This window comes from Lolium perenne, chromosome 4, assembly GCF_019359855.2.
Source record: "Lolium perenne isolate Kyuss_39 chromosome 4, Kyuss_2.0, whole genome shotgun sequence".
Taxonomy (NCBI): domain Eukaryota; kingdom Viridiplantae; phylum Streptophyta; class Magnoliopsida; order Poales; family Poaceae; genus Lolium; species Lolium perenne.
Window position 1 is genome coordinate 87,698,580 of NC_067247.2, and position 22,784 is coordinate 87,721,363.

General features: G+C 47.6%; 2 long non-coding RNA genes across 4 annotated transcripts; both read left to right on the forward strand.

The window, feature by feature from the left end:
• The first annotated feature begins 1,939 nt into the window (after positions 1-1,939).
• Positions 1,940-4,568, forward strand: LOC127293224 (uncharacterized). 2 transcript variants are annotated; one of them, XR_007845660.2, is made up of 5 exons: positions 1,940-2,422; positions 2,527-2,570; positions 2,753-2,920; positions 3,005-3,118; positions 4,362-4,568. It is a non-coding gene; the product is annotated as an uncharacterized lncRNA (long non-coding RNA). The 2 variants fall into 2 exon arrangements; XR_007845659.2 differs by having other exon boundaries at positions 1,943-2,422; positions 2,999-3,118; positions 4,362-4,567.
• Positions 4,569-4,584: 16 nt separating this feature from the next.
• LOC127293225 (uncharacterized) lies at positions 4,585-21,758 on the forward strand. Of its 2 annotated transcripts, XR_007845661.2 has the most exons (5): positions 4,585-4,659; positions 19,259-19,339; positions 19,523-19,761; positions 21,172-21,257; positions 21,351-21,758. It is a non-coding gene; the product is annotated as an uncharacterized lncRNA (long non-coding RNA). The 2 variants fall into 2 exon arrangements; XR_011742622.1 differs by lacking the exon at positions 21,172-21,257.
• Positions 21,759-22,784: the final 1,026 nt, after the last annotated feature.

Consider the following 22,784-nt stretch of genomic DNA (forward strand, 5'->3'; position numbering starts at 1 on the left):
ATGAAAGTATCACCGAAATGAGCAAGATAGCTTTCATCGATGAAATCATCCCCTTCTTCATCTTCTTCCATTATAACCCCTCTTTCTCCATGCTTGGTCCAACAATTATAGCTTGGCATGAAACCGTGCCGAAGCAGGTGCATGTGAACATCTCTTGAGGAAGAGTAACCCTTCTGATTCTTACATTTAACACATGGACAGATAACAAAACCCTCCTGCTTGTTCGCATTAGCCACTACGAGGAAATCTTTCAAACCCGCACTGAACTCGCCGGAGAGTCGGTTACCGTACATCCATTGTCGATTCATCTGCATTATTATAATATAAAATATATAATTAACCATCATGCATTTGTTAAACTAACTAGCTACAAACAATATAAATTAAACAATGAACTACACACACATGCACATTTTATCAACGACACATCAAAGGTTCAAGTTGCTAACCGCGATCGAGGAGGAAAAAATAAATGAGAAAGCTCAAGTGTGGCTCCAACACTTCATATCATGTTTGTTTCATGCTCTTGGGGCATTTCATCAAACACCTTATGTGCATAAGAGGAACCAAAAGCAAACCTAACACCCACTTGTGAGCTTGTGAAGAGAATGGCACCAAATGGCTAAGTGTTGGCTGCTGGATGGGTATATATAGGGGAGCGGCTTTAGTCCCGGTTGGCCTGGCCAACCGCGACTAAAGGCCTTCGGGCACCTTTAGTCGCGGTTGGCCTGGCCAACCGCGACTAAAGACCCCCCACGTGCACCGGCTGGCCACCGAGCGCCCTGGGCCCAGGCCTTTGGTCGCGGTTCTCCTCCCGAACCGCGACTAAAGGTACCATTTGTCGCGGATCCTGCAGCATCGCGACTTATGGGGCTCACCCGAAGCCTGTTTTTCCACCAGTGTTAGTGGTCGCTACCGGTTGGGTGCCCTACATAATTCCAAATTTATGAGATGTTCTTGGATGTGCTAATATATATATATCTGGATTTGGGTTTCAGTTCCGCAAACAGTTTGTGCAACCAAAATGGTCCTGTTATGCATGTGAAATGGATTGTCAAAATTGCTGCATAGTCCATCATCTCGTGTTTAATCCCCTAAGTTGTAAGCAACACGGTGATGTGTAGTGCATGCCAAAAGTAATAGCACCTCTGAATTAATCCTAATGAGCTTTGTGCACATAAGTACTGATGCATGCATGTATGGCCTGTGCCAAGATCTTGTTATACATCCATCATCTTGCTCCACAACTTTGACGCCCTGGGCATGCAATGCACCATGACCACATTGCAGCAAGTCTGACTAATAGTTTTTTTTTTTTTGAACTGGACTAATAGTTTTCCGGTCTACTGGCTTTGTCATCTGAAGCTCGATCCTCCCGCCCAACACGTAGACGTAGCTGCTACAGGTCATCAGCAACCTCCACCAGGGGATCGCACGCGGCCCTCTTCTGCATGCCAGGACATGCCAGACCTCTCATGCCGCCGTCGTCACCATGGACCTGAAACGTAAGGTGTTCCTCGTCGTCACCATGTTCATCGAGACCGCACTGAGATCACCAAGACCCACGGCTCCTCAGCTTAGCCATCGGCCGTGGAGCCACAATGTGCGGGTCGTGGTGGCTGGCAGCCGATGCTGCCCGAGTGCCCACCGCAGCCTTCGCCACCCGTCCGGCGCCGGCCGGGCTTCTCCTGTCGTCCGTGGGCCTGCTGGTGTTGTATATTGCCATAGAGATCGGTGGATTGCCCATATGGCGTTGTTCGAGAGGGTCGGTGGCAGCATTGAGAACAAGCAAGTGCGTGCACCCTACCGAGCCTCTGGGGCTATCCACGATGGGCACTTGGTGCTGAAGGGCTAGTCGGTGGCGTTCGTTTGTTTCCATCTGCTAGCCCAGGTGTCACGATGTAGTTGGTTTGGCCTTTGTCGTATCATTGAGGTAGAAAATAAGAGACCGCAAAATAAAAATGGAGTCGCTAGGAGAAGCAGCCTAGCGGTAAAGAACCCTACCCCATTCCCATCGCCGCCGCCTCTCACCGTCTCCTCCCCTCGCGCTCCCCCTTCCCTTGATGCACCTCGCCGTCAGTCTCCTCCTCGAGCAGGGCGGCCACCACTCTAGGTGGTGGCTCAAGTTCTTCGCAGAAGCCGGCGGCTCTCGTTGTCGAGCACAACAACAGTGCAGGAGCGGTTGACAAGATGGTGAGGAAGTGGAGGAGGAGGTCCGATCTCCCTGCCGCTCTACCCATCCTTGCCGGGCTAGCCACCCCTCCCAACATCCACCGGCCTTTCTCCTCTCTCGGTTCTGCCTTCATTGAGACGTCATGCGCTCCCTGATCTGCTCTGAGCTCGCTGATCCACGACCCTGGGGCGACCTGATGAACTATGCAGACATGGTGTTCGACGGAATATCTATATGGTCGTCGAGCAGGTAATGTAGATATCCTTATTTCTATTCTTTGCAGATTAGTTTTTCAAGGATGATTATTCTTTCCTTTTTTTGTGTCTCCTTATCAATGTTCTGCTTTATTGTAGCTTGTAGGTGGTGGAGAATACATGAGGTCCAGCTTCTAAATCATGTGAGGTTCCCCTAAGCCTTTCAAGTGTTTTATTCACTTTTGTGCTATGGTCTAACTTATTTTAGTGATGTGAAGTTGTTGCTTCTCCCCTCTACATATTAGCGTTCGTGCCTATTATTCATCTATGGAGCCTTGGTCCATTCGTGTATTATATCTGTGCGATCTTTCTTTATTCGCTGTAGCACTTGTATGCTCCTAATATTTTGGAGAGCTGCTGCCGAAAGAGACGACAAGTCGACAAGGAGCATAGATAGACCAGAAGAAGCCGACAAGGACGTTCAGATCCGTCGCCTGCGCCCCCAACGATGCTATCGTCCGTGTCCCTGGTGCATCCACGGTCCATGTCCCTGGTACTTTCACCGTCATCCTCGTGTCGGGGCAGCACGAATGCTCGATTGATAATCTCGGGTTCCTATCACTCGTTGCAGGTTCAGGTACACACTACCAAGGTTCCCACTGGTTTCTTGATGGGGCTGGAACATGAGGACGTTGGAGACAATCGAGGAAAAAGGCTGGTGCGAGGGCGGCTCAAACTGGCCGTGGCAATGGTGTGATACGTCTCCAACGTATCTATAATTTCTGATGTTCCATGCTTGTTTTATGACAATACCTACATGTTTTGCTCACACTTTATAATGTTTTTATGCGTTTTCCGGAACTAACCTATTAACAGGAAGTCGAAGTCGCCAGAAACCCTCCAGAACACCGCCACATCACGAAACTCTGTCTCGGGACCAGAAACTCCGTTCTGGCACTCCGCCGGGATGGGGAATTGGAGGAGATCATCGCCATCATCATCACCGACGCCTCTCCATCGACCAGCAATGTTTCCCCCATCCATGTGTGAGTAATTCCCCCGCTGTAGGCTGAAGGGGATGGTAGGGATTGGATGAGATTGGTCATGTAATAGCATAAGATTGTTAGGGCATAGTGTCTAGTGTCCGTAATTGGTACTTTGATGATATTGTTGCAACTTGTTATGCTTAATGCTTGTCACTAGGGCCCGAGTGCCATGATCTCAGATCTGAACATGTTATTGTTTCATGATGATATGCATTGTTTTATGATCTTACATGCAAGTTGTATACACATGTCGCTGTCCGGAACCCGAGGCCCCAAAGTGACAGAAATTGGGACAACCGGAGGGGAATGCAGTGATGTGAGGATCACATGTGTTCACGGAGTGTTAATGCTTTGCTCCGGTACTCTATTAAAAGTAGTACCTTAATATCCAGTAGATTCCCTAGAGGCCCGGCTGCCACCGGCTGGTATAACAAAAGATGTTGTGCAAATTTCTCATTGCGAGCACGTACGACTATATATGGAATACATGCCTATGGATTGCTTAGTACTTGGACACCGTTTTATTATTATCTGCAAATGCTCTGCTTTGATTGTTACATGAGTTTCTCTCATCCATGCAACGCCCGTCATCCATCCCTGTGCCTACAGTATTTTAATCCTGCTGTTTACTATAATCACTACTGCTGTCTTTGTTACACTGCTGCTGTTATTTCACTACTGCTACTGCTATAAACTGTTACTACTGATAAACTCTTGCGAGCAAGTCTGTTTCCAGGTGCAGCTGAATTGACAACTCCACCGTTAAGGCTTTCAAGTATTCTTTATCTCCCCTTGTGTCGAATCAATAAATTGGGTTTTACTTCCCGCGAAGACTGTTACGATCCCCTATACTTGTGGGTCATCATGGTGCAGCTCTCTTCGCACTCACAAGCTAATTTCTAGAGCAGATATATTTTGTTTTGGTTGTGCATATGACTTTGCCCACAGTGTTTTTGTTCAGGTGTAGTCTGAAGCAAGAAGATGACGTTCTACAAAAGATTAGGCACAAACCTTGCTATTCAAGCATGTAATGGTTGGACGTTTTTAGGATTTGAAGCATAGTGTAAGTTTGGGATTTGTATTGTGTTCATAGAAAATTGCTCTTGCAACTATATCCTCCCATACTTTCTTTTCATGCATTGCAGATTCACTATGTATTAGAAAAAAACATTTGTGATGCAAATTTTAGCATCTGATCAATCTGCTTGAAGGTCTTGAAATAGATTTCATCTATCTCATCTGCAAGGTAATGGTTTAAATGTCAAATGTCTATGCTTGCTTTTTTCAGTGTTTGTGTTTTCTTGCATAGTATTGAGTTTCAGATCTAGAGAGATTGCAATTCTATCGTCAGCTCCTTTGCAGCATGTTTATTATTTTTATGGCATCTTAGTTTAGATATGTGGTGCTCTGAAAAATACAATTGTCAAGAAATATTAATTATCAAATTATGACTTTATGTTGCTTATATTGAAAAAGAGAATTCAAAGTTAAAGGTGATCCTTTTCTTTTGATTTTACGTCATTTGGCTTTTTTACAATTTAACCCAAAGTTACGGCATTTAAAGAAGTTACGGGCAAATATGCTCTAAGCCTATACAAATACTCAATGACGGTAAAAATACATTAGCTCTTCTCTTCAATGGATGTCACTTTTGAAAGCTCTGGCTTCCAAAATAAAATTTCTTCAATGTTTCTCTAGCTGTTCTGCGAAAATAAGTTGCCTTATATGGAAATAAGCTATCTGTAATAACTTTTTGATGTAACTATATATTTCATTAGACAGTCTGTTTACAGAGATTACACATATGGTCACTACATAAGACAAACATTTGTGTCAAGCAACTTTGCACAAAGAAACCCACAAGAAGTAAAACTACAAGTTCACCCTTGGAGAAACCTGTGCCTCGCCGAAACATCGTCCATCTTCCTCCACTGCCACTATGGTAGCACCGGAAAAAGAGTCGAATAACCGCCACACCTAGATCTGGGAGAGCACCATCGCATTCAAAGATGCTTCTTGAGCCGATGAACCGGGCTATCGCAAGCGGTGAACCCGAGACTTTGTGGCACGTCAGCCGGGGATCTTCCCCGTGGTCACCAAATCCCAACGACGTCATCTTCACTTGACATAGTCGAAGAAGAGAAACGCCGCCGCATGCCGTCATCCACGCGCACAAGTGCAAGACTCCACACACAATTGAAAGTGTAGAAGGACGATAGAGAGAAGATTGGTGGAATCGTTGTTGTATTGCTTGGGCCTGATAGCATGTAACTCACACGTTCGTTGGGAACCCCAAGAGGAAGGTATGATGCGCACAGCAGCAAGTTTTCCCTCAGAAAGAAACCAAGGTTTATCGAACCAGGAGGAGCCAAGAAGCACGTTGAAGGTTGATGGCGGCGGGATGTAGTGCGGCGCAACACCAGGGATTCCGGCGCCAACGTGGAACCTGCACAACACAACCAAAGTACTTTGCCCCAACGAAACAGTGAGGTTGTCAATCTCACCGGCTTGCTGTAACAAAGGATTAACCGTATTGTGTGGAAGATGATTGTTTGCAGAAAACAGTAAAACAGTATTGCAGTAGATTGTATTTCAGTAAAGAGAATTGGACCGGGGTCCACAGTTCACTAGAGGTGTCTCTCCCATAAAACAAACAGCATGTTGGGTGAACAAATTACAGTTGGGCAATTGACAAATAAAGAGAGCATGACCATGCACATACATATCATGATGAGTATAGTGAGATTTAATTGGGCATTATGACAAAGTACATAGACCGCCATCCAACTGCATCTATGCCTAAAAAGTCCACCTTCAGGTTATCATCCGAACCCCCTCCAGTATTAAGTTGCAAAGCAACAGACAATTGCATTAAGTATGGTGCGTAATGTAATCAACAACTACATCCTTAGACATAGCATCAATGTTTTATCCCTAGTGGCAACAAGCACAACACAACCTTAGAACTTTCTCATCGTCCCGGTGTCAATGCAGGCATGAACCCACTATCGAGCATAAATACTCCCTCTTGGAGTTACAAGCATCTACTTGGCCAGAGCATCTACTAGTAACGGAGAGCATGCAAGATCATAAACAACACATAGATATAACTTTGATAATCAACATAACAAGTATTCTCTATTCATCGGATCCCAACAAACGCAACATATAGAATTACAGATAGATGATCTTGATCATGTTAGGCAGCTCACAAGATCCGACAATGATAGCACAATGAGGAGAAGACAACCATCTAGCTACTGCTATGGACCCATAGTCCAGGGGTAGACTACTCACACATCACACCGGAGGCGACCATGGCGGCGTAGAGTCCTCCGGAGATGATTCCCCTCTCCCGGCAGGGTGCCGGAGGCGATCTCCTGGATCCCCCGAGATGGGATCGGCGTTGGCGGCGTCTCTGGAAGGTTTTCCGTATCGTGGCTCTCGGTACTGGGGGTTTCGTCACGGAGGCTTTAAGTAGGCGGAAGGGTAGGTCAAGAGGCGGCGCGAGGGGCCCAGACCATAGGGCCGCGCGGCCAGGGCAGGGGCCGCGCCGCCCTATGCTCTGGCTGCCTCGTGGCCCCTCTTCGTTTCGTCTTCGGACTTCTGGAAGCTTCGTGGAAAAATAGGCCCCTGGGCGTTGATTTCGTCCAATTCCGAGAATATTTCCTTACTAGGATTTCTGAAACCAAAAACAGCAGAAAACAAAGAATCGGCACTTCGGCATCTTGTTAATAGGTTAGTTCCGAGAAAATGCACGAATATGACATAAAGTGTGCATAAAACATGTAGATAACATCAATAATGTGGCATGGAACATAAGAAATTATCGATACGTCGGAGACGTATCAGCATCCCCAAGCTTAGTTCTGCTCGTCCCGAGCAGGTAAAACGATAACACAGATAATTTCTGGAGTGACATGCCATCATAATCTTGATCATACTATTTGTAAAGCATATGTAGTGAATGCAGCGATCAAAACAATGTATATGACATGAGTAAACAAGTGAATCATAAAGCAAAGACTTTTCATGAATAGCACTTCAAGACAAGCATCAATTAAGTCTTGCATAAGAGTTAACTCATAAAGCAATAATTCAAAGTAAAGGCATTGAAGCAACACAAAAGAAGATTAAGTTTCAGCGGTTGCTTTCAACTTATAACATGTATATCTCATGGATATTGTCAACATAGAGTAATATAATAAGTGCAATAAGCAAGTATGTAGGAATCAATGCACAGTTCACACAAGTGTTTGCTTCTTGAGGTGGAGAGAAATAGGTGAACTGACTCAACATTGAAAGTAAAAGAATTGTCCTCCATAGAGGAAAAGCATCGATTGCTATATTTGTGCTAGAGCTTTGATTTTGAAAACATGAAACAATTTTGTCAACGGTAGTAATAAAGCATATGTATCATGTAAATTATATCTTATAAGTTGCAAGCCTCATGCATAGTGTACTAATAGTGCCCGCACCTTGTCCTAATTAGCTTGGACTACCGGATCATCACAATGCACATGTTTTGACCAAGTGTCACAAAGGGGTACCTCTATGCCGCTTTGTACAAAGGTCTAAGGAGAAAGCTCGCATTGGATTTCTCGCTATTGATTATTCTTCAACTTAGACATCCATACCGGGACAACATAGACAACAGATAATGGACTCCTCTTTTATGCATAAGCATGTAACAACAATTAATAATTTTCTCATTTGAGATTGAGGATATATGTCCAAAACGGAAACTTCCACCATGGATCATGGCTTTAGTTAGCGGCCCAATGTACTTCTCTAACAATATGCATGCTTAACCATAGGGTGGTAGATCGCTCTTACTTCAGACAAGACGGACATGCATAGCAACTCACATGAAATTCAACAATGAATAGTTGATGGCGTCCCCAGTGAACATGGTTATCGCACAACAAGCAACTTAATAAGAGATAAAGTGCATAATTACATATTCAATACCACAATAGTTTTTAAGCTATTTGTCCCATGAGCTATATATTGTAAGGCGAATGATGGAATTTTAAAGGTAGCACTCAAGCAATTTACTTTGGAATGGCGGAAAATACCATGTAGTAGGTAGGTATGGTGGACACAAATGGTATAGTGGTTGGCTCAAGTATTTTGGATGCATGAGAAGTATTCCCTCTCGATACAAGGTTTAGGCTAGCAAGGCTTATTTGAAACAAACACAAGGATGAACCGGTGCAGCAAAACTCACATAAAAGACATATTGAAAACATTATAAGACTCTACACCGTCTTCCTTGTTGTTCAAACTCAATACTAGAAATTATCTAGACCTTAGAGAAACCAAATATGCAAACCAAATTTTAGCATGCTCTATGTATTTCTTCATTAATGGGTGCAAAGCATATGATGCAAGAGCTTAATCATGAGCTCAACAATTGCCAAGTATCACATTACCCAAGACATTTATAGCAATTACTACATGTATCATTTTCCAATTCCAACCATATAACAATTTAACGAAGAAGAAACTTCGCCATGAATACTATGAGTAGAAACCAAGGACGTACTTGTCCATATGCTACAGCGGAGCGTGTCTCTCTCCCATAAAGTGAATGCTAGGATCCATTTTATTCAAACAAAACAAAAAACAAAAACAAACCGACGCTCCAAGAAAAGCACATAAGATGTGATGGAATAAAAATATAGTTTCAGGGGAGGAACCTGATAATGTTGTCGATGAAGAAGGGGATGCCTTGGGCATCCCCAAGCTTAGACGCTTGAGTCTTCTTAATATATGCAGGGGTGAACCACCGGGGCATCCCCAAGCTTAGAGCTTTCACTCTCCTTGATCATGTTGCATCATACTCCTCTCTTGATCCTTGAAAACTTCCTCCACACCAAACTCGAAACAACTCATTAGAGGGTTAGTGCACAATAAAAATTAACATATTCAGAGGTGACACAATCATTCTTAACACTTCTGGACATTGCATAATGCTACTGGACATTAATGGATCAAAGAAATTCATCCAACATAGCAAAAGAGGCAATGCGAAATAAAAGGCAGAATCTGTCAAAACAGAACAGTTCGTATTGACGAATTTTAAAATGGCACCAGACTTGCTCAAATGAAAATGCTCAAATTGAATGAAAGTTGCGTACATATCTGAGGATCATGCACGTAAATTGGCTTAATTTGCTGAGCTACCTACAGGGAGGTGGACCCAGATTCATGACAGCAACGAAATCTGGAACTGCGCAGTAATCCAAATCTAGTACTTACTTTTCTATCAACGGCTTTACTTGGCACAACAAAACACAAAACTAAGATAAGGAGAGATTGCTACAGTAGTAAACAACTTCCAAGACACAAAATAAAAACAAAGTACTGTAGTAAAATAACACATGGGTTATCTCCCAAGAAGTTCTTTCTTTATAGCCATTAAGATGGGCTCAGCAGTTTTGATGATGCACTCGCAAGAAATAGTATTTGAAGCAAAAGAGAGCTTCAAGAGGGAAATTCAAAACAAATTTAAGTCTAACATGCTTCCTATGAAGAGGAATCTTGTAAATAAACAAGTTCAAGAAGCATAATGCAACAAGCGTAGAAAGATAAAACAAGTGTAGCTTAAAAAATTTCAGCACATAGAGAGGTGTTTTAGTAACATGAAAATTTCTACAACCATATTTTCCTCTCTCATAATAACTTTCAGTAGCATCATGAGCAAACTCAACAATATAACTATCACATAAAGCATTCTTATCATCAGTCTCATGCATAAAATTATTACTCTCCACATAAGCATAATCAATTTTATTAGTTGTAGTGGGAGCAAATTCAACAAAGTGGCTATCATCATATATAGGAGGCATATTGTAATCATAAAAGAAAATTTTCTTCTCAATGCTTGGGGGACTAAAAAGATCATGCTCATCAGAGCCAGCTTCCCCAAGCTTAGAATTTTCCATAGCATTAGCAACAATGGTGTTCAAAGCATCCATAGTAATAACATTCCCATTAGCATGCATATAAAGTTCCATGGGTTTTTTAATTCTCTCTTCAAACACATCATGTCCTAATTCAAGATAAATTTCATAAAGATCTCTCATATTTTTGTTGTTTTCCATTATGCTTAACTAGTGAAATAAAAACATGCATGATATTAAGTAAAGTAAAACAAGTAACTAATTTTTTGTGTGTTTTTGATATAGCAAACAAGATAGCAAATAAAGTAAAACTAGCAACTAATTTTTTTGTATTTTGATTTAATGCAGCAAATAATGTAGTAAATAAAACTAAGCAAGACAAAAACAAAGTAAAGAGATTGAGAAGTGGAGACTCCCCTTGCAGCGTGTCTTGATCTCCCCGGCAACGGCGCCAGAAAAAGAGCTGGCGTGTAGTTGGCGTGGGAGTTAGAAATCTTTGTGGTGTAGCTTTTCTTCAGTTCCCCGGCAACGGCGCCAGAAAAAGAGCTTGATGGCGTGTAACTCACACGTTCGTTGGGAACCCCAAGAGGAAGGTATGATGCGCACAGCAGCAAGTTTTCCCTCAGAAAGAAACCAAGGTTTATCGAACCAGGAGGAGCCAAGAAGCACGTTGAAGGTTGATGGCGACGGGATGTAGTGCGGCGCAACACCAGGGATTCCGGCGCCAACGTGGAACCTGCACAACACAACCAAAGTACTTTGCCCCAACGAAACAGTGAGGTTGTCAATCTCACCGGCTTGCTGTAACAAAGGATTAACCGTATTGTGTGGAAGATGATTGTTTGCAGAAAACAGTAAAACAGTATTGCAGTAGATTGTATTTCAGTAAAGAGAATTGGACCGGGGTCCACAGTTCACTAGAGGTGTCTCTCCCATAAAACAAACAACATGTTGGGTGAACAAATTACAGTTGGGCAATTGACAAATAAAGAGAGCATGACCATGCACATACATATCATGATGAGTATAGTGAGATTTAATTGGGCATTACGACAAAGTACATAGACCGCCATCCAACTGCATCTATGCCTAAAAAGTCCACCTTCAGGTTATCATCCGAACCCCCTCCAGTATTAAGTTGCAAAGCAACAGACAATTGCATTAAGTATGGTGCGTAATGTAATCAACAACTACATCCTTAGACATAGCATCAATGTTTTATCCCTAGTGGCAACAGCACAACACAACCTTAGAACTTTCATCCTTGTCCCGGTGTCAATGCAGGCATGAACCCACTATCGAGCATAAATACTCCCTCTTGGAGTTACAAGCATCTACTTGGCCAGAGCATCTACTAGTAACGGAGAGCATGCAAGATCATAAACAACACATAGATATAACTTTGATAATCAACATAACAAGTATTCTCTATTCATCGGATCCCAACAAACGCAACATATAGAATTACAGATAGATGATCTTGATCATGTTAGGCAGCTCACAAGATCCGACAATGATAGCACAATGGGGAGAAGACAACCATCTAGCTACTGCTATGGACCCATAGTCCAGGGGTAGACTACTCACACATCACACCGGAGGCGACCATGGCGGCGTAGAGTCCTCCGGGAGATGATTCCCTTCTCCGGCAGGGTGCCGGAGGCGATCTCCTGGATCCCCCGAGATGGGATCGGCGTTGGCGGCGTCTCTGGAAGGTTTTCCGTATCGTGGCTCTCGGTACTGGGGGTTTCGTCACGGAGGCTTTAAGTAGGCGGAAGGGTAGGTCAAGAGGCGGCGCGAGGGGCCCAGACCATAGGGCCGCGCGGCCAGGGCAGGGGCCGCGCCGCCCTATGCTCTGGCTGCCTCGTGGCCCCTCTTCGTTTCGTCTTCGGACTTCTGGAAGCTTCGTGGAAAAATAGGCCCCTGGGCGTTGATTTCGTCCAATTCCGAGAATATTTCCTTACTAGGATTTCTGAAACCAAAAACAGCAGAAACAAAGAATCGGCACTTCGGCATCTTGTTAATAGGTTAGTTCCAGAAAATGCACGAATATGACATAAAGTGTGCATAAAACATGTAGATAACATCAATAATGTGGCATGGAACATAAGAAATTATCGATACGTCGGAGACGTATCAGGGCCTCATGGGCAATATATATGAGTACAATGATCTACTTGGAGTACAAGGCAAGGTAGAATAGAATCCTACACTATCTATTGTTTCCTAAATAATCACGATACTCAACATCCCCCCGCAGTCACAACGTAGCGACGTAGATGATGAGACTGGAGAAGAATCCGAAGGCGGAGCCAATGGACATCCCCACCACAGTCATAACGGTCAACACATCGCGGATGTTGTGGCTGGAGTGGAAGCCGGCGAGGTTGCTCAAGCAAGGTGGTAGCCCTTTGTGCCGAGGTCGAGGTAGCCGAGAGCGTAGGGTGGTGTAGCCGTGGTCGAGGTAGCCGTGCGAGAGATGCCGAGGTCGATGTCGAGTCGGGGTGGCCGGTGTCGAGTTGGTCGCCATGGAGCCGCGGGCGCAAGGATGCACCAAGTTAGACGTAGGCGCAGTGGTGTTGAGGTAGTGGTGCGCCGGGAAGAAGACGGTGTTGACGGGGCGTCGCGCCGGGTTTGCCGGACCCGGGGACACGCCGTGGACGAAGGCACGCATCGGTGTTGCCAGCACTGGGCATGCGTAGACGGACAAAGTCGATGTTGACGAGGCGTCGCGCCAGGTTTGCCGGGCCCGGGGACACGTCGTGGACGAAGGCACGCGTCGGTGTTGCCAGCACCGGGCATGCGTAGAGAAGGACTCGACGACGATTGCGGCGCCATCCAACATGGGGTAGAAGGTGCCGAGGCCAACATCCGCGGTGGTCGGGGTAGATAAAGAGGTGGACGGCGATGGAGCGGCGGCGCACGAGGAGGAGGGCGCGGCGGCTGGGGTGTGGGCACGGCTGCGGGGTAGGGCAGCGGCGCAGGTAGCGGCGGCGTGGGCAGCGGCTGCGGCGGCGGCTTGGAGGCGGCTACGGCAGGGACGACGACCCGTGGCGGCGGCTAGGGTTAGGGCGCGGTGGCGATGCTCGAAGTAGGCGAAGAACCCGACAGCTTGACGAAGACCATGCGCGGACGGTGGGTTCCTGCGCCTAGGGAGGCGGCGCAGCGCATACCACGAAGACGTCAACGCGCGGGGGCGGCATAGTGGACCGCGTGCCGCGGCGCTACGGCTCGAAGGAGCGACGCAGCGGCGACGCGCATGTCGGGGCGACGGCGGGGAAGACCTCGGGGCGGCGGCGTGGACAGCGCGCCGCGGCGCTACGGCCCGTAGGGGCGACGCAGCGGCAACACGCATGTCGGGGCAGCCGCGGGAACGGCCTCGGGCGGCGGCGTGGACAGCACGCCGCGGCGCGACGACCCGTAGGGCGACGCAGCGGCGTGCGCGGGTCGATGCAGCCGCGGTGAGAACCACGGGGCAGCGGCACTGCGGCCCGACGGGCGACGCAGCGGCAGCCCGATGCTCGATCGGTAGAGGGGCGCGCTGAACTATGACCCTCTTCATGGGACCTGCGAAGGCGCGCGCGGTCGACGGCCAGGTCGGTCGTGCGGCATAGATGAGGCGGATCGCGGCGGCGAGCGGGTGATCAAGCCGATCGCGCGCGAGATCGAGGACGCCGCTCGGTGGATGCGGGGTGGCGACGGAGTCCGAGATGAGGCCGACGACGACGGACGGCAGAGCGGCCGTACATGCGCGGCGTAGATCGACGGGCGGGCCGACTTGACGGGGCGTCGCGCCGGGTTGGGGCGTTGCAGGTGTCCCGTTCGGAGCAGGGCGGTGACGGCCGGCGTAGGGCGATGGGCGAGGCGATGTGCAGACGGCGATTGGCCCTAACGGGCCGCCATGGTGCGCGTGGCCACCGTGTCAGAGTAGAGGCCGGCCGGGCGCGCCGAGGTCGAAGAAGAGGCGCGCGAGGGTCGATGGCGGCGATGGGCGACGCAACCCGATCTGTAGATCGGAAAACCAAAAAGTAAACGCCGATCAAAGCGACCGGGCGGAGAGAGAAAAACCCAGATCAAGTGATCGGGAAAAAGACTGTCTAGGGCAGCCGATCAACTGGACCGGCGGACGAACCCTAGGTACGGGCGGCGCGGCCCCCGGTGGCGATCATGGAGATCGGCCGTCCCGGGGGCGGCGCGGTGCGGAAGCGGTCGGCGGCTAGGGTTTTGATCGAGTTTAGGCTGATACCATGTAGAAGGACGATAGAGAGAAGATTGGTGGAATCGTTGTTGTATTGCTTGGGCCTCATGGGCAATATATATGAGTACAATGATCTACTTGGAGTACAAGGCAAGGTAGAATAGAATCCTACACTATCTATTGTTTCCTAAATAATCACGATACTCAACAGAAAGTATCGAACACCGATCACCGACAACAAATCTCACCAGATCCGGAGACCAGCGAGACGACCAGGCCATTTGCCCCCTGACGCCACCGGTTGGAGCGACGTCGAGATGGAGGAAGAGCAGAGGCAAATTATTTCGACGCGGCGCAGTCTCCTCCATAGAAGCAGCGCCTCAAGAAAACACTAGGCAACCCGGGCTAGAGGCCGGAGCAGTCACTCCGGGGTCCCCACCCCCTCCCGTCACCGGAGCGGCCGATGGAGGAGGCAGGGACCGGCGACTTGGCCGGACGGGAACAGATGAGCGCCGCCCGCTTTTCCCTCAGGAAAAAGAACCGCTCCAGAGGCTATCTGTAATAACTGAGATGGCATCCTTATTTTGAAGGGGAGTGCTGGGCGTCCCCCGGGGGATTAGAAATCTAATCCCCCAGGTCCCCAACCGTCCGATCAACAGATCTGAAACGTTTCCGGCCGTCAGATCAAACCAACCAGTCTCCTCTCCCACTTTTGCTACCATAATGCACCAAAGTAGCAAAAAACGGTTCAATTGTAGCAAACTCTGTTTTCACCTAAAAACACAGACCTCGCCGGAGACTTGCCGGAGTCTCGCCGGAGACTCGCCGGAGATGTCGCCGGAGACCTCGCCGGAGACCCACCGAAAACCTCACCGGAGACTTAGTAGCAAAAAAAAATGCTATAGTAGCCAAAACACACAAAGATTGTAGCAACTTGGTTTTGCTATTGTAGCAAAACCGACCTCGTCGGAGACTCGCCGGAGACCTCGCCGGAGAATTTGTAGCAGAAAAATATACTATTGTAGCAAACACCTATAACAAATGTAGCAAACACTAATTTCAATGGATTCTCGCCGGAGATGTTGTAGCAAAAAAAATAGAATATTGTAGCGAAAAAGGTCTGCTAAATGTAGCAAAAGCGACCTCATCGGAGACCTCGCCGGAGATGTCACTGGAGACCTCATCGGAGACATGGTAGCAAAAATAATATGCTATAGTAGCAAAAGAACACAAAAATTGTAGCAACACCACAAAATAAGTCTTCGGTGCCCCCTGCCCCTTCAACGTGTTCTCCCACCGGTGGGCAGCTCCAGCGCCACGACGATCTGCTCCATGCCGACACAAAGGCGCGGCGGCGTGAGATCCAGGGGCGCGGCGGCGGGTCCAGTGGAACGCGGCGGAGCGAATCAATTGCCCGCGAGCTGCAAGGCCCGCGGCGGCCTGCGAGCTGCAGCGGCCGCGGCTGCTTGGAGTGCCTCAATGGCGCGGAGGCCGGCCAGGAGCCCGGGGAGAAGGCGGCGGCGCGGATGTCGTCCAGCAGCCCAGGGAGAAGGAGACGGCGCGGAGGCCGGTCGAAGGACGGCGGTTGGGGCGAGGCCGGCCAACGGGCGGCGGCGGCGCGGTTGCTTTCCTCATGCGTGTGCGGGCGGAGGCGTAGTTGGTTGGCTCGCCTGTGTGTGGCTGAGAAAAGAAAGGGAAGAAGAAAGATGGGATGGGGCCCGCCATGTGCTGCCGAGCGATGCGTCACGCGCGGAGGGACGATTAGATTTCTAATCCCCCGGCTGATCGTCAGAGTGCTGGGCGTCCCCCGGGGGATTAGAAATCTAATCCCCCAGGTCCCCAACCGTCCGATCAACAGATCTGAAACGTTTCCGGCCGTCAGATCAAACCAACCAGTCTCCTCTCCCACTTTTGCTACCATAATGCACCAAAGTAGCAAAAAACGGTTCAATTGTAGCAAACTCTGTTTTCACCTAAAAACACAGACCTCGCCGGAGACTTGCCGGAGTCTCGCCGGAGACTCGCCGGAGATGTCGCCGGAGACCTCGCCGGAGACCCACCGAAAACCTCACCGGAGACTTAGTAGCAAAAAAAAATGCTATAGTAGCCAAAACACACAAAGATTGTAGCAACTTGGTTTTGCTATTGTAGCAAAACCGACCTCGTCGGAGACTCGCCGGAGACCTCGCCGGAGAATTTGTAGCAGAAAAATATACTATTGTAGCAAACACCTATAACAAATGTAGCAAACACTAATTTCAATGGATTCTCGCCGGAGATGTTGTAGCAAAAAAAATAGAATATTGTAGCGAAAAAGGTCTGCTAAATGTAGCAAAAGCGACCTCATCGGAGACCTCGCCGGAGATGTCACTGGAGACCTCATCGGAGACATGGTAGCAAAAATAATATGCTATAGTAGCAAAAGAACACAAAAATTGTAGCAACACCACAAAATAAGTCTTCGGTGCCCCCTGCCCCTTCAACGTGTTCTCCCACCGGTGGGCAGCTCCAGCGCCACGACGATCTGCTCCATGCCGACACAAAGGCGCGGCGGCGTGAGATCCAGGGGCGCGGCGGCGGGTCCAGTGGAACGCGGCGGAGCGAATCAATTGCCCGCGATATATTTTATCATTAACATGCTTGTACAGCTCAATGACACCACCGGTGGACAGCCACATATACCACCAAAATTCAGCTCTGTCCCAGTGTTCGTCACCGATTGGAAAGTCATCGTCACCACACAGGAGAAAATCGAAGCATTCCTGTTTAGCTACTAAAAAACATAAATGAATACATATAAGTTTAAAATTGGATGGAAGTACGTGTATTTAGAAAGGAGAATGTATAAAATTGTGGTTACTTTATTACTGAAACAGGTCAAACTCACCAGATTAAAGAAACTTCCAAATAACTTGGCATATAGGTAGATGGATACCAATAAACATTAGATTGCAGTAAGTATCGTCTATATCTATATGATTAACAAAACTGCCCTCAACACAAGATTGCTTGTTTCATGGTTGTGTCATCTCAACTCTTAGAATTTCCTATTTTTTTAACGCGCCAATGCACCTCTGATTGTTCAGAGTTCAGATGCATATCGTTTAACTTGCAATTTCATACGCAGCAAACCAATGCTAAATTCAATGTAAAATGTACTAATCCAGAGAGATCAGACTGACAAGTACTGAATGATATGTCATATTTGGATAAGTGCCCCGTCGCCCACGGTGGACTGACTTACCACACTCCAGGTGATCACTCCCAACAAAATAGAAACTGAGTACGCTTTGAATCACCTAAGCTCTTGCTAGCAACAAAAATCACCACCAAACATATATAAAACGCTGATCTAGTGAACCTGAAGGCGTAATTGAACTCCAGTCCTGAACGAAACTTCAGTTACTCCAGCTTAGTCACCAAGTAATCATCAACAGTATAGAAACTTGGGATGTTGAATGTTAAGCTGCCGGTGCCAGGCCTAGAAGTAGTACTGGATGCCCACAAATGTAGATCACAGCTTGGTGAGGAACGACTTCAGTAGCTTCTCCCAAAAATTTCTGGAGATCGATTGTTTCTGCCCACTTATGTATTACGATGCAAAAGCTTCCTTGAGTTGTCCTATACAGTTAGAGGACGACCCATCGCTCTGTTACCATCGAGAATCTCGTTTTCGAGCGCCACCGCTCCAAACTCGATTGGCTCCGATCGGTATTCTGATGTACGGTGCAAGAGTGGCTACCGTTCCGATCTGAACTCAATTGGCGGAGGACACTTCAGAACGATCTTAGGCGCGGCAGTTCACAGGTCTCGTCTGTATGGTGCAGGACATAGCCGGCATCGGCGTCCCTGACATCCACCACACCTATGCCACTGTGGCGCCAAGCAGGCCATGTAATGAAGGTCGCGTCATGTGCGTGCAGTAGATCGACCTGCCGGCTGCCGCACGCGCGGTCTCTCCTCTTACATCCGCGAAGGGCGGTTGCGGCGGCAGTGCATTATCCCGGTCGTTTTGCTTCTGCGTTTGGCCAATCCTCACTCGATCTAGCTGTTTCTCCTGTTGCGCTCCGTCACAAATTTCCAGGGCAATCGATTTTGACTTTGGTCGGAGCTTCTGTGATTGCATTATAAAGCAAAATCATCCGTTTTGGAAATTGATCCGGACATGGAATCCTTGTAGAACGGGCTTGAACGGGACACAGTCGGTCCTTGACAAGGGGCGACTTAGGAAGGCTTTCGAACGGACGGTTGAAGGCGTATATGCGTTGGACCAAAGCGTAAACATGACGGACCAAACCACGGAAACGCTTCTCGGCGTGCGGTCCAGTGGAACGTTGGTTCAGTTCAGTTACAAGGCCGTACAGAAAATGGTTTTCTGGAGAAAGATATATATGAAAAACTTAGTGTCAATTTATCCTGCAGCTTGTGAGTTCAATGGCCATTGTTTTAAGCAACATTAAACATCATTGATTGCAGTACTAAAAGATGTCATATCTACTCTGAATAGTACCTTTATGAAATAGCAGGTGGATAGCATTCTCTAATGCCTATATATGTATTCAAAAATGTGTTTCCTATTAGTTTCTAGGTCAAATAGACTTTGGCGGTGCAAATTTTACGGACACAGTTCAAGGCCATCCAACATGGCTCCTGTGTGCAGGAGGGGTCTCGCTCACATTTTCCCCCTCTCGCCAGGCTTCTCTCTCTCCGATCTAACCCCACTCTCTATCTCTTTGCAGGAGCACGGGATGGTGACCGAGGACTAAGTTGGCGACCAAGAAGGTTGTGAAATGGCGAGTAGAGGAGTGGCAGGGGATAGGGTAGACTCTTTGGCATTTTTCTAAGGAACTAATTTTTTCTGATAAATACTAGCCACTCTTCTTATTTCCTTACCTTATCTTATTGAAAATAGATTTTTTTCACCTTCATGTCTTCAGTTAAAATTTATTTGTTGTCTCCTAATAATTTCTAAGGAATGAGATTTATCTCTCTATCCTTTTCAGTGTAGGGGTACAAATGGTGGAGTGAGTACCACACATACCTTCATAGCTATGATACCGAAAGAGAGTATGTCAATTACTCTGAGGAACTATCCAAGCAACTCAATGTATGCACCACATGTCATGTTATGAAAATATTTTTATTTTGTACAATGCTTTGAATTTCCTTTGGACTAGCTACTTCATTTCTCTAGCAAAAGTGGATGGAGCCTTATATAGATACTCATTGGTCATCTGCCAAGGTACGTATGTGCCATTTGAAAAGGGAAACGCTGACGATCAGCCGGGGGATTAGAAATCTAATCGTCCCTCCGCGCGTGACGCATCGCTCGGCAGCACATGGCGGGCCCCATCCCATCTTTCTTCTTCCCTTTCTTTTCTCAGCCACACACAGGCGAGCCAACCAACTACGCCTCCGCCCGCACACGCATGAGGAAAGCAACCGCGCCGCCGCCGCCCGTTGGCCGGCCTCGCCCCAACCGCCGTCCTTCGACCGGCCTCCGCGCCGTCTCCTTCTCCCTGGGCTGCTGGACGACATCCGCGCCGCCGCCTTCTCCCCGGGCTCCTGGCCGGCCTCCGCGCCATTGAGGCACTCCAAGCAGCCGCGGCCGCTGCAGCTCGCAGGCCGCCGCGGGCCTTGCAGCTCGCGGGCAATTGATTCGCTCCGCCGCGTTCCACTGGACCCGCCGCCGCGCCCCTGGATCTCACGCCGCCGCGCCTTTGTGTCGGCATGGAGCAGATCGTCGTGGCGCTGGAGCTGCCCACCGGTGGGAGAACACGTTGAAGGGGCAGGGGGCACCGAAGACTTATTTTGTGGTGTTGCTACAATTTTTGTGTTCTTTTGCTACTATAGCATATTATTTTTGCTACCATGTCTCCGATGAGGTCTCCAGTGACATCTCCGGCGAGGTCTCCGATGAGGTCGCTTTTGCTACATTTAGCAGACCTTTTTCGCTACAATATTCTATTTTTTTTGCTACAACATCTCCGGCGAGAATCCATTGAAATTAGTGTTTGCTACATTTGTTATAGGTGTTTGCTACAATAGTATATTTTTCTGCTACAAATTCTCCGGCGAGGTCTCCGGCGAGTCTCCGACGAGGTCGGTTTTGCTACAATAGCAAAACCAAGTTGCTACAATCTTTGTGTGTTTTGGCTACTATAGCATTTTTTTTTGCTACTAAGTCTCCGGTGAGGTTTTCGGTGGGTCTCCGGCGAGGTCTCCGGCGACATCTCCGGCGAGTCTCCGGCGAGACTCCGGCAAGTCTCCGGCGAGGTCTGTGTTTTTAGGTGAAAACAGAGTTTGCTACAATTGAACCGTTTTTTGCTACTTTGGTGCATTATGGTAGCAAAAGTGGGAGAGGAGACTGGTTGGTTTGATCTGACGGCCGGAAACGTTTCAGATATGTTGATCGGACGGTTGGGGACCTGGGGGATTAGATTTCTAATCCCCCGGGGGACGCCCAGCACTCCCCATTTGAAAATCTTGGATGATACATTTAATGTTCTATGTTGTTTCTCACAGCTGCAAGGAATATCTGTGTGCCTGAATATTATCATACTTCAAAGTAACAGTGAACTCATTTTCTTCATTCCGGTACTCGATTATGCCATGAAAATAACTTATGTATTTTTTTTACTTGTGTGAACAGGCTAGATTTGTGATGCTGTAGAAGTGGCTGGGAAGGACGTGCTGTTAACATCATTGACCGTGGAGACCGGTCTTTGTGTCTCACAAGTACTTGTTATTCTACCGCACATCCTTGTTTCTGCTCCTCCTTGGACAACAGCTCTGGGAAACTTCCCTTACACTGTGCTTCTTCTCCTTCAGGTACTAAGCGAAAGATGCTGCTGCCACGAATGAAGGGCTCGATGATGCCGGCTCTGTGATGGGGTTGGCATGGGCTGTGTTCCAAGATCTGGCACGCCATCTACCTGAAGAGCATCCTGAAGTCCACAGGGCTCCCCATGTCCACCATCAAGGCGGCGGCCGCTGACTCCTCATCGTAGAGCAACAAGAGCAATTAGAGTTTCAAGCTGCCTTATTCTCAACCACTGGCAAATAGAAGCCTGCATTCTCAGTCCCTGCTTGTAGATATCTGTGATGAAAACAAAGAGCAACCTTAGTGTCATGTCCTATTCCAGTATTCCTCTGCTGTTGAAAACGTTTTTGTGCTGGAAACCATACATCATTGTTTGGTTTGGTTATGTGTTTATACAATGCAGTAGACTTGTTTTACCCCTGTTATGGTGTTGACCTAGGAAATTCTTATGCCTCCTTGATTGGACACCCCATGGGGCGCCCCAACCACTAGTCTACAGCAAAGCGGCGGGCAGCAGCGTCGATCACCTCGTCGTCCTTAAGCTGATCCTCGGTCTGCACCTCACGATACTTGGTATTTGATCTTCCACCGTCCTTGGAGAAGCCCGAGCTCAATATTACCCCTCTCGACGGTGACCAGGAACTCCTCTCCACCTTAGCTCCCACGTTGAGTCGAGGATCTTGCCGGACGTACATCCGCGCCATAAACTGGATCGATCAAGGATTTTTTTAGGGGATACTGGAGCAGCGCTGCCGTGGTTGTCGTTGGTCGCCACCGTGGCTGTTGCTCGATTTCTCGTTAGGTTGTGGGGCAGTCGATCGCTCCATATTTGAAGGCAAGAAGAGGACAACTCGTGTCCGGTTGCGGTACTCCAGATTGGATCAAGTATCGATCACGTTAGTAGGACGGACGAACAACGACTGCGCACCAAGGAAAACATAACGTACCATACCATGGAAACACTTCTCTCTTTATTATTAGAATATAGATATAGACTAGGATAAAATCCGTGGGTTGCTACGGTTTCTCCATCCGTATTTACGCATACCTCGAGATCTTCCTGCAGAAATCTGTTTTTCTTAGTAAAATTAGCTCAAATACATCAATCTTAGTAATAAAAAATGAAGTTATTTCCAACTTGAAACATGAACAGAGTAATCTGACCTCAAATAAATACACATGAAAACAAAGGTGGAAACATAAGTAAATACTCCCTCCATTTTTGTATACTGGGCGCATCTCCAATCCCTCCATTTTTCAGAATTAAGGCGTGTCTCATTAATGATAGATTTAATTGGAGCTTTTGGTGCATGGGATGCTCTCTTTCCTTTCTCCTTCCAATTCTGCATGCATCTCTCCTTAATTACCGCTGCATGCGATAACTGCTTATTGATTGGGCGTGGGGGTTACTAGGCATTTTTCTTGCTGTTCGTTAGGCATCT